Source organism: Pongo abelii, chromosome 21 (genome assembly GCF_028885655.2).
Source record: "Pongo abelii isolate AG06213 chromosome 21, NHGRI_mPonAbe1-v2.0_pri, whole genome shotgun sequence".
Classification (NCBI taxonomy): Eukaryota; Metazoa; Chordata; class Mammalia; order Primates; family Hominidae; genus Pongo; species Pongo abelii.
The window spans coordinates 52,164,715-52,179,686 of NC_072006.2; the positions used below are offsets into that span (position 1 = coordinate 52,164,715).

At 46.6% G+C, this 14,972-nt stretch overlaps 1 pseudogene; it reads right to left on the minus strand.

The window, feature by feature from the left end:
- Nucleotides 1-5,200: 5,200 nt before the first annotated feature.
- Nucleotides 5,201-6,086, minus strand: LOC100433256 (spermidine synthase-like; annotated as a pseudogene).
- Nucleotides 6,087-14,972: the final 8,886 nt, after the last annotated feature.

Here is a 14,972-nt window from a genome sequence, read left to right on the forward strand (position 1 = left end):
TAGATCACAGTTTTTTGTATAAAGGCGTTCACATGGTCCAAATCTTTATGAATGGAGTCCCCACAGTTATTACAAAGTTGCATAGAGAGATGAAGCCATCACAGTCCAAGAGTTCACTAATGAACTGGCCGCTTACAACATTCATCTCCAAAATCCACCTCTTCAGTCTCAGCTGCACTTTTCTCCCCTGTGCCAGCCCCAACAGGTCCTCAGAGGCCAGGTTTCCTGAGGGTGACGTGAAAACATCTGTGCACATAATGCAAGTAGGTGAAAACCAGTGCCAAATGGAAATGCAAATCTTGCAAAGACTATGGGATTTCGTGAATTTCATGAAAGTGAAATTAGTGAGAACAGCTCATGAAGCCATGGGCACATGAAGACATGGCAATTAGACCAGTTAACGACACACTACCTGATGGGTACTTAAAAAGAGAATTATTTGCGTACAAAAGAATTGAGTCCTTTGTGGAAATGAATGAGCTATGAAATATTTTGCAAAACTGAATTTCTTTTATAGAACTGTGAACGTTAAACGCGAAGTGCAGGGGATTTATAGGAAAATGATACCCTCAAATCAATGCCTCTTTCGTTGCAATTATAGCATCAATTTTGTTAGAGATAAGAAAATACACTTTCTCTAAAACTTTTCGTTTGACTATTCAAGATAAAGGCTCAATCGCTCTTTCCACTCTTTATTTTGAAATATGGTGTCTCTGTCTTAAGTAAATTGACTTTAAGGGACTATTTTTCTCGGTTGACAAAGACCTCCTGTACTTTTCTTATATCTTGTATTCAACCAAAAAGACCTTGAGGACATAGAATGGGCATGTTTTTCAGCCTGGAACATAATAGATGACAACTAATGTTAAATGAATGAGTAAACAAATTAAACAGAGGCACCCCAGGATGCTCTGTTCACTCAAGCTGGTTAGAGAGAAAACAAAACTTATACCTAACATTCACGATGCTGGCTGAGCTCCCAAGAAACCACCAGGTAACTTAAGACAGCAATTCATTCGAATAGGAAAAGGATGACTTGTTTAGCAAATGATGCCAGAACAACTGATTTCCTATTTGCCAGAAAATTAAGGCTAAAACTAAAATGCATCCCTGTCTCATGTCTTCTATGAAGTTAAATTCCAACAAGATGAAGACTTCATTGTACGAAGTTAAATTAAAATTTTGCAAGAAAATCTAGGATACTACAGATATAATCTAAAGGTTAGGGATATCTTACAAACCAAGAATGGAAATCCTGAAGCAATAAAAGAAAAAAAAGCATATTTGAATATTAAAATTTTGTACATTGCAAGATTATGTAAATAAAATATACATATACACTATAAATCTGCAAAATTATTGTAAGGCAAATGATAAAGGGTTAATTTCTATTATATACAGAGAGGTCTTACAAACTAACCAGAAAGAGGCAAAGGTTATAAAGAGACCATTCCCAGAAGAGCAAATCTCAATATTTAAAAAAGCAAATTAAGGAAAGATGGGAGGGAAGGAGGGAGGAAGGAAGAAAAAGGAAAAAAAAAAAAAGAAAGTAAAGGAAAAGAAAAGACGTTTGAATTCCTCAGTATTCAAGAAATTTCATTTCAACCCTGAGTTATGGCTTTATGCCTAGCGTACTGGCAAAAATTTAAAAGTGCCATAAATCCTATTGCAGCTGGGCTGTGGGGAAAATATACTTTCCTACAGTCTAGTAGAAACATGGAATATACAATCTTTTCTGAAGGGAATCTGGTAGCATTTAGTAAAATTGTTAAAAGTGCATACACCCTGTGTATGCACCCAGCTCTTGAACCGTTGAAAATCCATCCTATTTGTACCAAAATGTACAAAGATACTTACTGCAACATTGTTCATAGTGGTGCAGAACCAGAAGCAAACAAATTCCCATTTCCAGGGGAATGGCTGAGAACTTTGCGAGTATATTCACTTCGTGACATAATGCACATCTGTTGTAAGGAACTAACTTTAATTTGGAACTATACAAGATGACTTGAAGATATTCCTACAAGATATTGAGTGAGAAAATCAAGATGCGAAAAATGTATGTCATACAATACCATTTTTCCAAAACAATGACTCATCCTCCCTTAAAAAAAGTTCCTTTTATACCTTTGTATGTGTGTGTGTGAGAAAGAAAGAGAAAGAGAAAGGAGTTCTAGAGAAAGAAATGAGCTTTGCAGGGTTATGGGGTTATAGGAATACAAAGGAAAACACGGAAGGATATGCTGTTTTTTTTAAATACAAGTTATATTTGGAGATGGAGGGACAGATGTGAGCGGAAAGGTAGAGAAGAAAAAAGTGTCCACACTCCAACAGGAGTCATGTGATCCCTTTTATGTAAATGTACATGTGTGTCTCTACATAAGAACATTACAACTAAGAAACCATCTGGCCTCACATATGTAGTGAGGAAGGTAAATCCTAACCTTTGTCTGCCTGAAACAGTGAGAAAGTCATGAATGAGAAGGGAATCTGAGCCAGAGGATAAATGAGATTTTGACAAGCAAAGTCGGCAGCAAGATGGAAAGAACTCCTGGCAAAGGAAATATCTTAAACAAAGGAAGGCACTTGGAAGGGCAGGTGTTTTATCCATTCAACAAATGTATTGAGAGCCAACGTTGTAGGCAGAATTTTCTAGATGGCCTGCAAGATTTCCACCCCACAGCGAACAAACTCGGTATAACACCCTCTCTTTGCATGTAGGTGGGACTTGCTGATAGGATGGGATTTCACTCCTGTGATTAGATTATGTTATGTTGCAGATGTAATTAAGGTCCCTAATCAGTTGACCCTGAATTCATCCAAAAAGAGATTATCTCAGTTGTGCCTGACCTAATCAAGTGAGCTCTTTAAAAGAGAATATCAGGCTTTTTGAAGGAAGAGATTTGAAGCCAGAGACATGCTCTCCCACTGTCCTTGAAGAAGCAAGCTGCTGTGAGTTCTATAGCTATAAGGAAATGAATTCTTCCAACACCACAGGAGCATGGGAGAGGAGCCAAGCCTCAAATGAGACCCCAGCCTCAGCCAACACTCTGATTGCCGCCTTTGAGGCCTTGATCAGAGGGCCTGACTAAGCCATGCCCAGACTTCTCATCCACAGAAACTGTGAGATCATAAAAGCACATTGTTTTAAGCTGCTGAGTTTATGGCAATTTATTACATTGCAATGGAAAACTAATCCAGTCTGCTTTGTGACTGCCCCCACTCAAGGCTGTGGAGAAACTGCATGGGACGGTCCAGACCTGGCTTTAACCTCATGGGGCTCATGGTCTGGTTGGGAAGAAAATCTACACTCAAGAATTTAAATCAGTGGCTTGACACAGTGGCTCACACCTGTAATCCCAGTGCTTTGAGAAATCAAGGCAGGAAGGTTGTTTGAGGCCAGGAGTTCCAGGCCAGTCTGGGCAACATAGCAAGACCCCCATCTCTACAAAAAATACATTTCAAAAAAGTTTAGATTTAAAAAAAAGCCATGTGTGTAGTTCTAACTACTCAGGAGGCTGAGGTGAGAGGATCCCTTTATTAAGGCCAGGAGTTCAGGGTTGCAATGAGCTATGACCACATCACTGTACTCGAGCCTGGGAAACAGAGTGAGACCCTGTCTCTGAAAAAAAAACAACAGTTAAATCAATAAACAAGCTAGTTATGAAAAGACTTTGAAAAAAATGAGCATGGCTTTGAGTCAGAGAGTAATTGTGGTGGGGGCTGCATTAGCACGGCTGGTGGTCAGTGAGGGCTTTTCTGAGACTATTTTGATGCCAAAATCCCAAGAAAGAGAAGAAACTGGCTGGTCAAAGAGCCGCAGGAAGAGCAATCCCAGCAGAGGGAACAGTATGTGCAAAGTCCTGGAGGCACAAAGTGTGGTCCTATTTGACAGACCATGTGTACAATCACTTCTCACTGAACAAACCTCCAATTGTGGGTTTAGACTAGCACCCTTGAATAACATCTACCATTTCACCTATTAAGCTGATTCTACAATGCATACAAATATCTTCATAGTCACAATCTATACAGCTGTGGTCATCTATGGGTGGCAATAGGGGGCTCTCCAGATGTAACCCACAGCTGGAATCTAGTGCCTAATAAGCCATAGTATGGGTTTAGGAGGTGCAAGGAGGCACACACAACACCCGGGATGTCTGTTTTCTTTTTGTATACTTTTCATATACTTTTTACGTATATGTATTTCGTGTGTGTGTGTGTGGGTGTGTGTGTGTGTGTGACAGGGTCTCACTCTGTCTCCCAGGCTGGAGTGCAGTGGTGCAATCTCAGCTCACTTCAACCTCCGCTTCCCAGGCTCAAGCGATCCTCCAGCCTTAGCCTCCCAAGCAGCTGCAATGACAGGCGCAAGCCACTATGCCTGGCTGATTTTTGTATTTTTTGTAGAGATGGGGTTTTGACATGTTGCCCAGGCTAGTTTCTAACTCCTGAGCTCAAAGCGATCCACCCATCTCGGCCTCCCAAAGTGCTGGGATTGCAGGAGTGAGCCAGTGCGCCCAGCCACATATATGTATTTCTTTTTACAGCTGCCTGAAATTTTGGCAGGGAGCACTGATTTTTCCATTATAGTAATGATATGATGTCAGCTCTATGAGGGTATAATTTGCATATAATAAAAGCCACCAATTTTACGTGAACATTTTGTTGAGTTTTGACAATTGTATGCAGTCATATAAATAACCACCATAACAATCGTAATCCAGAATGTTCCCTCGTCCCAAAAAAGTTCTCTCCCACCCCTTGGCAGTCGATCTCTTCTCTCCACTATCAGCCCCTGGCAACCACTACTCTTTGTCACTTTTGTTTTGAATTTTCTAGAATTGCATGCAAATGGAACCACATTGTGCCTGGCTTCTTCCTAAACATACTATTTTGTTGTTGTTGTTGTTGTTGTTGTTGTTAATACATGTGTTTGGGAGTGAAGAGGGTAACAGAAGTGAGACAGACAGCAGTGTGCACAGCTGGTATAGGCTTGGAGGCTGAATGCCACACAGAACAACACAGACACACAGACAGACAGTCCACCCAGTAGGGCAGGCCGGGCAGCATTCTGGGGCCTGTAACATTCAGTTGATCGGTGAGAGCTGGCAGGAGGTCTGGCCCAGGGCTGGAGGCACCCAGGCACCCTGGAGACTCCCTTGTCCGAGGTCCCAGGTGGTGTTGGTGGTGGCAGTGGGGCTCAGCTCACACCATTCAGGGCCTTGCAGGCAAACCTGGGCGGCACAAAGGCTGTGCGGTGCGCGTCTGGGCTGTGGCATTTCAGCTGCATCTGCCCCACCTGCTGCTGTGTCAGGTGGTGCACCAGCTCCCAGTCATGGGTGCTCATGTTCTGCTGCACAGCATGAAGCCAGACTGGCTGCAGGGGTAGATGGGGACCATGCAGTAGGTGTAGCCCACCACGGCTACTGGCAGAACTGCCGCATCTCCTTATGAGGTGAAGGTGCAGCCACTGGCGCTCTCCCTGGCAGCAGAGAATGCCGTCCTCTGCGAGGGCCATCTTCACCTTCATCCGCTGACAATAGGCTTCCTTGAAGAGGCTTTCAGCCAGGCCCATGTGGTCTGGGAAGTCAGTGATAACATCGAAGACATCCTAGTTCTGCTTCATGAACTCAAAACTGTCATCCACATGAAGGGTCAGCTTTGAACTAGAGTAGCAACTGGCCATGCCTGGCAGGAACTTCCTAGAGACTTGGATGACATCCTTGTCAATGTCACACTGGACCACAGACTCCATGGAGAGGTGCTTCCCCACCTCGTGCAAGATACCCATCTCTGCCCGCGATGATCAGCACCTTTCGTGGGTTGGGGTGGCTGCAGAGAGGCAGGATGGCTACCATCTCCTGGCAGGAGAACTCATCCCTCTCTGTGCCCGGGATGATGCTATCCAACACCAGCATATTGCTGTAGGTTTTACTGCAGAAGACAAGGATGTTCTGGTAGTGCGAGTGCTGGTCGTGGAGCAGAGACAAGGCCTGCCTGGACTACAGGCTGCACGTCTGGTGGAACCAGCCCTCGGGGATGGCAGTGAGGCTGGAGGCAGCAGGGCCCTTAGGGTCAGGCTCCATGGCAGGCAGGCAATGTGGGGCACAGACTTGGGACTACAGGCCATGTGGAGCCACAGCACACTGGGACCGGCTGCATCATACTTTTGAACTCCATTCCTGCTGCTTTTATCAGTAAATCACTTCTTTTGCATTGCTGTTGAGTAGTATCATATTCCATTGTAACTGCATACACTGGCATGTTTACCCATTCACTGGGTGATGTGCATTTGTGTTGTTTCATGATGAATAAAGCTGCTATGTGTGGACATATGTTTTCATTTCTTTTGGATAAATACCGAGGAGTGAGATCACTGGGTCAAACAGTGTGAGTTTAACTTTGTAAGAAACTGGCAACTGTTTTGACACAGTGGTGATACCATTGGAACAACCACCAATCATGTAGGAGTGTTCCGTCTGCTCCAAATGTTTGCCAACACTTGGTCTTGTCAGTCTCTCTCAATTTAGCAATTCTACTGGGTGTGTCATGGCATCACATGGTGATTTTACTTTGCATCAACAAAGACGTTGAGCATCTTTTCATATGCTCAGCTGCCACTCATATATCTTCTTTGGTAAAATGTCTGTTCAGATCTCTCATCTCTTTTTAACCAGGTTTTTCACTTCTCAACATTGAGTTGGTCTCCATAACCTCCACCACCAGATGTGACTTTCATTATTATGTTATATTGCAGAACAAAAGTGACTCTGTAGATGTAATTAAGATTAAATAGTCAGCTGACCTTAAAATAGGAAGATTATCCTGGATTATCCAGGTGGGCTCAAGATAATTACAGGAACCCTTAAAAGCTAAAAAGGAAGGCAGAGAGATTCAAAGCATGAGTAGGACTCCACCCACCATAGCTAGCTTGAACATAGGGAGGACCACGTGGAAAACATGAGAAGGAAATTAATTCTACCAACAACCAGGGAACTTGAAAGAGGACCTGAGTCCCAGATAAGAACCACAGCCTGGCAGATACCCTGATGTTAGCCTGGTCAGACCCTCAGAGGAGAATCCAGCCACATCATGTTGGAAAACCTGTGAGATAAGACGTGGTTGCTGTGTTAAAAGCCTAAATTTGTGACAATTTGTTACCCAGCAGTAGAAAAGTAATACACCATCTCTTTATTAAAAGGAAAAAAAAAAAACCACGAAAGTTAAATTAAAAGATCCATAAATTTCAACACAAAGGAGAGTGCATACTCCTTTGTGGAACTAAAGTATTCACACCTGTGTATTGCTATGCAAACAAAACACACTTGTATTCAAAAACTACAGCCAACCCCTTCCAGGACATGCACCTCCTACCTGGCCCCCGCGGGCATTTGAATTCATGACTCCGTTTTTAGAGTTTCTGGAAACTGTCTAAGTTCTCCTCCTCACAGCCTCCCATCCCAGGAAGCCCAGGCCTCTTGCTTCTCAGGAAAGGTCCTGCTCACATTTTCCAGATGACATCATCCCCGTGGGAGCCAAGGCTCTATTTGGAGGTGTTTTCTTCCACTCTTTGTGTGTTTTGTTTTGTTTTTTACCTTCTTAGACGCAGGAACTAGTCCAAGCAATGTGTGCTTCCCCAACATGTTAACACAAACAGCCGCTTCCCAAACTGAAGAGGCACATGCTACCTTAATTACGCGGTTGCTATTGAAACACTCGAGTGACAGACAAAACCTTTCATTTGGGGAGAAAATTAATTGTACACAAACAAGAGCACATTTCATCTCGAATTAAATTCTTCAACATTCCCTTGGCAGAGAACCCTCCGGCCGTTTCTCTCCTTTTCTTTTTGGCGTTAAGTCTCACCCCTTTTATGGGAGATATTCTTGGCAAACAGGGTCAGCCTTTGAGGTCCCAGGAGGGTTTTGCTGTCACTTCCCTTTATTGGTCATTCTGTCACCTCCATTGAAGCTTCACTGGCTCCCGCCCACCTTGAGCCATGACTCTCCCACCCCAGCCCTGTTCCTTCCTAACACAGTCCCCTCCCCTCAGCCTCTAAAGTGTAAAACTGTCCCAAGTCCATAATACCCTGCCCTCCCAAGGCCAGCAGCGGTCCGAGGTAAGCGAATGATTAAACATGATGAATAACAGAGCGGAAGATGCAGCGTGGGGGAAGAGCTCACTTTAGCTGCAACTCTGAGATTTGTTGCTGAGTGCCACAAATAATGAAATCATCAATCTTCCCCGAACTAAAAAAAGGAATCCACCACAGCAAGTTTGAAAAGGGCAGGGAGGAAAAGTCCTGCCTAATTGTTGGAGCAGTTTAGGGCCTGGTTGCTCTGTGATCTCGCTGCCCAGCTAATCCGCCCCAGACATCCTGGGAACTGTGCAGAAGGGACATCGCTGACCTGTCACCTGCCCAGATGCTCTGATCCTGAAACTCGCTGACTCACTTCTGGGAGGAGAGGACGGTCTCGGGTCTGTGAGCTGTGTCACGGGCACACCAATGGGTGTCTTCTGGTTCACACATCATCACAATAGCACAGCCCTTGGCCTGGGCCAGAAAGGTGCATTTCAAAGCTGCCACAAAGGGACTTCTGGGGCAGGCTTCCTAAACGGGAGGGCACCCAGGCCTGTGGAAATCTGCTCTTCTCCAGTCCTTCTTTCCTTTAGCTGCTCATTAGCCCTGGATCCTCCAGCAGCTGTGACCTTGGGTCCTTTCCACACGTCTCACTGCCCTGGGTTGAAGTGTGTCCCTTTCAAAACTCCTTTCTTGGAATCCTAACCTCCAGCACCTCAGAATGTGACCTTCTTTGAAGAGGTAATCAAAGTAAAATGAGGGCCGGGCACGATGGCTCGCACCTGTAATCCCAGCACTTTGGGAGACCGAGGCAGGCAGATCACATGAGGTCAGGAGTTCGAGACTGGCCTGGCCAACATGGTGAAACCCCGTCTCTACTAAAAATACAAAAAATTAGCTGGGGGTGGTGGTGCACACCTGTAATCCCAGCTACTCGGGAGGCTGAGCCTGGAGAATCGCTTGAACCTGGGAGGCAGAGGTTGCAGTGAGCCGAGATCATGCCACTGTACTCCAGCCTGGGCAACAGAGCGAGACTTTGTCACAAAAAAAAAAAAAAAAAAAGTAAAATGAGGTGATTATTAGGGTGGGCCCTCATAGAACATGACCAGTGTCCTCATTAAAAAAAAAAAAAAAAAGAAAGAAATTTGGGCACAGAAACACACATAGAGGAAAGATACAAGGAGAAGATGGCCCATCTATAAGCCAAGAAGACAGGCCTGGAACACAGCATTCCCTCACAGTCCTCAGAAGGAACCAACCCCACTGCCACCTTGATCTCAGATTCCTGGCCTCCAGAACTGCAGGCCAATATGTTTCTGCTGTCAAAGCGCCCAGTCCAGGGTACTGGGTTACAATGGCCCTTGCAGATTAGCACCCTCACCAACAGACATCTTTCATTTGGCCCTCTCTCTTTTGTGTTTGTTTTTGTTAAATGAGCCAACATTCAAGACTCAAATTATTTTACATAAGAATCTCTTTCACTGAAACTCTAGACACTGGCCAACCCTACATGGCAGGAGCTGAGTGGAGGCCACCCCCTCCCAAGCCCTCCAGAGCCCCCGGTTCTGGCCGCTGTCTCCCGGGCACCAAGACCGGATGTCAGCCATTATTTGTCTCAGGAAGGTTTAGTTCCAGATACCAGGAACCACATTAGCCATGTTAGGCAGAAAGGAATTGAATACAGGGGGGCACTAGGATGCCCCCAAAATCATGAGAAGGCTAGGGGCACAGGCTGCAGTCTGGGTCCTCAGAAGAGACACCCAGAATAGGACCCCAGAACTGATCCGCCAGGGACATAAACCACATAGCCAGGCACTCCAGAGAAATGGGCTGTGGGGTTGGGGAGCAGGGGGAGGAACTGCTGAGTTGAAGGACACACCAGGGGTCAAGAAGCAGCTGCCTCCAAAATGCACCCCCACCCCACTGTTACACAGAGGAGCCAAATATAGCCTCTGAGGATTGGCCCCTGGGCTGTCTCTCTCTTTCTTTGTTTTTTTCTTCCTTCCTTCCTTCCTTCCTTTCTTTTTCTTTCTTCTATCTTTCTTTCCTTCCTTCCTTCCTTTTCTTTCTTTCTTTCTTTCTTTCTTTCTTTCTTCCTTCCTTCCTTCCTTCCTTCCTTTCTTTCTTTCTTTCTTTCTTTCTTTCTTTCTTTCTTTCTTTCTTTCTTTCTTTCTTTCTTTCTTTCTTTCTTTCTTTCTTTCTTTCTTTCTTTCTTTTTCTTTCTTTTCTTTCTCTTTCTCTTTTCTTTTCTTTCTTAATTTTTTTTTGGACAGAGTCTCACTCTGTTGCCCAGGCTGGAGTGCAGTGGTGTAATCTCGGCTCACTGCAACCTCTGCCTCCCAGGTTCAAGCAATTTTCCTGCCTCAGCCTCCCAAGTAGCTGGGACTACAAGCGCATGCCACCACACCCGGCTAGTTTTTGTATTTTTAGTAGAGTCAGAGTTTCACCATGTTGGCCAGGCTGGTCTCGAAATCCTGGTGATCTGCCCCCCTCAGCCTCCCAAAGTGCTGGGATTACAGGCTTGAGCCACTGCACCCGGCCCATTTCTTTCTTCACAGCAAACTGAGCCCCGTTACCTCGAAAGCCCACTGGTGCCAAACTCAAATTTTTACACACCTGTTTATTTTTTAAATAACCCAAAGAGATTTTTAGCCATTTAGAGCCTGCCTGCTTTGCCTACCCTGCAAAACCTCATGTGACAGCTCTTACTCATGCATTAAAGATAGAAAGCCTTGTCATTATAGGGCCCCCAAATGTTCTCTGCCCTTGGGAGCACCCTGACCCAGAGACTCCTTGGGCTATGTTGCTGAGTGACATCACTTCGTCACACAAGCTCCTGCCCCCAGAGTTCCCTTGCCCTCCCTGGCTTCTGCTGCGAGGGACCTTCCCTGCTTGCAAACCTGTCAAAGTACTCCCAGTGAAGCAAGTGTGTGCTACTGCCAGCTCATGGTCAGATTTTCCCCGGATCAGCTCCTAAATCCCTGGAACAAACCCACAAACTGAATGGCCATGCCCTGGAACCCTGATGCAGGAGACCCAACACTTCCCACTGTGCCCCCGGCTGGAGGCACTCACTGAAGCGGAGGCCTCAACTCCTCCACGTCCAAGAGCCTGGGAAATGCAGGTTTCAGCTTTCCAGCCTCTGCAGCCCCGGAAGCGGACCAGGTGGAGGTGCCCACCCACAGCACTCATCACACACTGACCTCTGGTTGCAGCTTCTGCTTTCCTGACGCGGGCCCCCTTCATTCATGTATCGGGGTCCAAGGAAGCATCCTCATATCTGCCACATAGTGAGGGCTGGGAAACCAAGTGGGCTGGATTCTGATCCTCCAACTTCCACTCCAGGGTCACCGACTATCCAGGATCACCCGGAACTCTCCAGTTTTAGCACCAATAGTCCCATATCCCAGGAAACCCCTCAGTTCTGAGCCAATGAGGACGGGTGGTCCCCATGCTTCTCTCCCAGCAGAGCCACCCCTATTCTTCTGCAAATGATTCCAGTGAACAACAAAGGTTCTTTGCTAAAAGTGACTGCAAATAATCAGTCTACATCATCCTCCAGATAGAAAGGAACATTAGTTATTATACAGGGTTTCCCAAAACAAGGTACACACACCTCCAAAGATGATTTGGGTCTTTCACAAATGAATGCTGCTTTTTTTTTTTTTTTTTTTTTTAACGGAGATAGGACCTCACTGCCCAGGCTGGCCTCAAACTCCTGGCCTCAAGCGATCCTCCTGCCTTGGCCTCCCAAAGTGCTGGAATTACAGGCATGAGCCACCATACCCAGCCTGTGCTGCTTATTTTAATAGTATAAGGGTACTTGGACATTAGACAAAAATAAAACTAGCATATGAAACGTATGAATTTTAAAAATTAATATTAGAAGAGATTGTATAATGCAAATGATAAAAATTATGACAGCAGTTCGGGAATGTCTGAGATTTGAGAGCTCTGTTGCAGTAGGAAAATCTGAGCCTGGGAGCCTGTGGGTTGGGATAGGCACCCTCCCTCTGCACCTGCTGGTCATGTGACAGTGGACAGGCTGCATGACCTTGGAATTCAGCTCCTCATGTGTAGCATCATGAGGATGCCATGGCCCTGTGGGTTCTTCTCCCTCAAATGCAAAGACCAGCTGTGTCGTGGATGCCAGGGTGGGGCCTGCACAGGCTGCCCCCCAGTTCCTGCTGCTGAGACTTCCTGGTGTGGCCCTGGACTTGTCCTCTCTACTCCTGGTCCCCAGCCCCTCCTGTGTCTGAGAACTACACACAGAGCCAGCCATGAAGTTCCTGTTTGGATTGAGTTAGGTGTCTGCCGCTTGCAGCCAAAGGGCCCTAATGGATATAAATGGCTCTAGACCAGGGGTCCCCAACCACTAGGCCACAAACCACTACCGATTTGTGGACTGTTAGGAGCCAGGCTGCGCAGCAGGAGGTGAACGCCTGAGCTCTGCCTCCTGTCACATCAGCAGAAGCATTAGATTCTCATAGGAGGGCGAACCCTATTGTGAACTGTGCATGAGGGGGATCTAGGTTGCACGCTCCTTATGAGAATCTAATGCCTGATGATCTGTCACTGTCTCCCATCACCCCCACATGAGACCGTTTAGTTGCAGGAAAACAAGTGTAGAGTTCCCACTGATTCTGCATTATGGTGAGTTGCATAATTATTTCATTATATGTTACAATGTAATAATAATAGAAATAAAGTGCACAATGAATGTAATGCACTAGAATCATCCTGAAACCATCCCTACCCCCACCTCAGTCCGTGGAAAATTGTCCTCCATGAAAGTGGTCCCTGCTGCCAAAAATTTGGGCACCGCTGCTCTAGACAGTCCCATCATCCTGGATCAGGTCCCAGATCACTTCCCTCTGGCCTTGCCGGCTGCACCTTTGCATGTCCTGGTCCTGCTGTCTCCTCCTGGGACCTCCTTCCTCACTCTCCCACCTTCCCTGCCCAGCCCAGCTCACATGTTAGCTCCTCCTGGTAGACCTTCCTGACCTCCCTTCTCTGGGCCTCATGGCACCTGCTCCTCTGGACAGGCTCACCTGTGGCCCTGCCTCCTCCTGAACTGACTGACCACAGCAGGGTCTGGGTGATGTTACTTCGCCCAGCCAGGGGCTGGAGGAACCACAAGGCCCTCCTCCCTCTGTGGACAGGGTGCTAGACACCTTTCTTGGGCTCATTCATCCTTATAGGCTCCATCTTCCTGTCTCAACTCCTATTTCCCCCAACGCTGACATCTTTGGGTTTGTAGGAAGCAGCTTGATCACCTCCCAGCACATACATGGCCACAGGAGGACTCCAGTGATACATGTGGGCTATTGCAGCACACATTTCATGGGTTGAGGGGTGAACATCATGAGTGTGGGTCTCGCTCAAGCTTTTTCACCATAAGAACATTCTAGAGAAGGCCTGGAAGCTTGAGGCATCTGCCTACATACTCTTAATTATAAATTCATTACGACTCATAAGTCCCATGTTTGGAGCATCTCCATAGGAATGGTGTGAAGTGACCTTGGATTTGCTCTTGACTCCTTTCTCCCTCACATCACTTCCAACTGATCAGAAAATCCTGCCGGCTCTATTTTCAAAATCAGTCCTGACTCCCACCACTTCTCCCCACCTCCACCGTCCCACCCTGGACCACCAGGCCGCCCTCATCTTTCGCCTGGAATATTCCGGAGCCTCCTCACTGCCCCTGCCTCCTTCTCACCCTCTGTGGGGCCATTTCTTCCATGACAGCCACAGGGCTCCTGTTAAACCCATTGGATCACGTCCTCTCTCTGCTCAAAACCCCCCAGCGGCTCCGTCATGCTTGAGTCAAATCCACACTCCTCACCACGGCACAAGGTCCTGCATGTGGTCCAGAATCTACCTAATTTTTGACCTCATCTCTGACTTCTCTTCCTACTGCCTACTCCACCCAGGCCCACCAGCTCCTCAGCTTCCTGCAGCCCACGCTCGGCCCACTCAGGTCCTGCCCACTCAGGTCCTTCCCTCTCTGGAACATTCTCCCCAGACGTTTCCATGGCCCGCGTCTTAGCTGAGACTTCATGGAGAGGCCTTTCCCAGCAGTTCTCTTGGGATATCCCTCTCTTCTTATCTCTTTATCCCAAAGGCTGGTTACCTTCTCTCCATATCCCTTGTTCACCTTACTTGATGCCCCAGGAGCCTGGCTTCTAGGTACTTTCCCCCAGCCTCCCTGGCTTCAGCCCACAGGCATTCTGGCAGGGGATGGAGGACGGGAGTAAAGAGAGTTGCCCCAGGGTGCCAGGCAACAGCTGTGGCGTTGGCAGCAGCTGCAATTCTCAACACCCACAGCTTCTGTGGCCCCTTCCCCTGGCTCACGTTCAACCATGTTCTGATACACTACCTCCTCCTCTTGCCCCTTCAGGCCTTGGGAGGCTGGAGCTAGTCCCAGGGACAGCACCCCCACCTGGGTCCCTGCAACCCAACCCCACTGCTCATAGTCACTCAACAGTCTCTTCCTTAACTCTCCCCAGCTCTTCTTTTTCATGAGGCTTTCCTGTCCCACCCTGAAGAGAAGAAGATTTAAAACACCGTCAAATGTACCATGACACAGCATCAACTCATAAGATAGATGCCAATTTTAGAGATGTTAAAGATGAGGGAAAACGCACATCTTAGAGCCAACGAAAGGTATTAGACATTTATGTGTATCTTGTCTGTCTCTTTCACTCCTCCAGTGGGAACTCCATGAGGCAGGGACATTGTCTATTTTCCTGTTGACTTCTCAGAGCGTGGCAGGAGCTCACTACATACTTTTTGGGGGTTTTTTTTGTTGTTTTTTGTTTTTGTTTCTGTTTTTGTTTTTGACACAGCGTTGTTCTGTTACCCAGGCTGGAGTTCAGTGGCGTGACCTCAG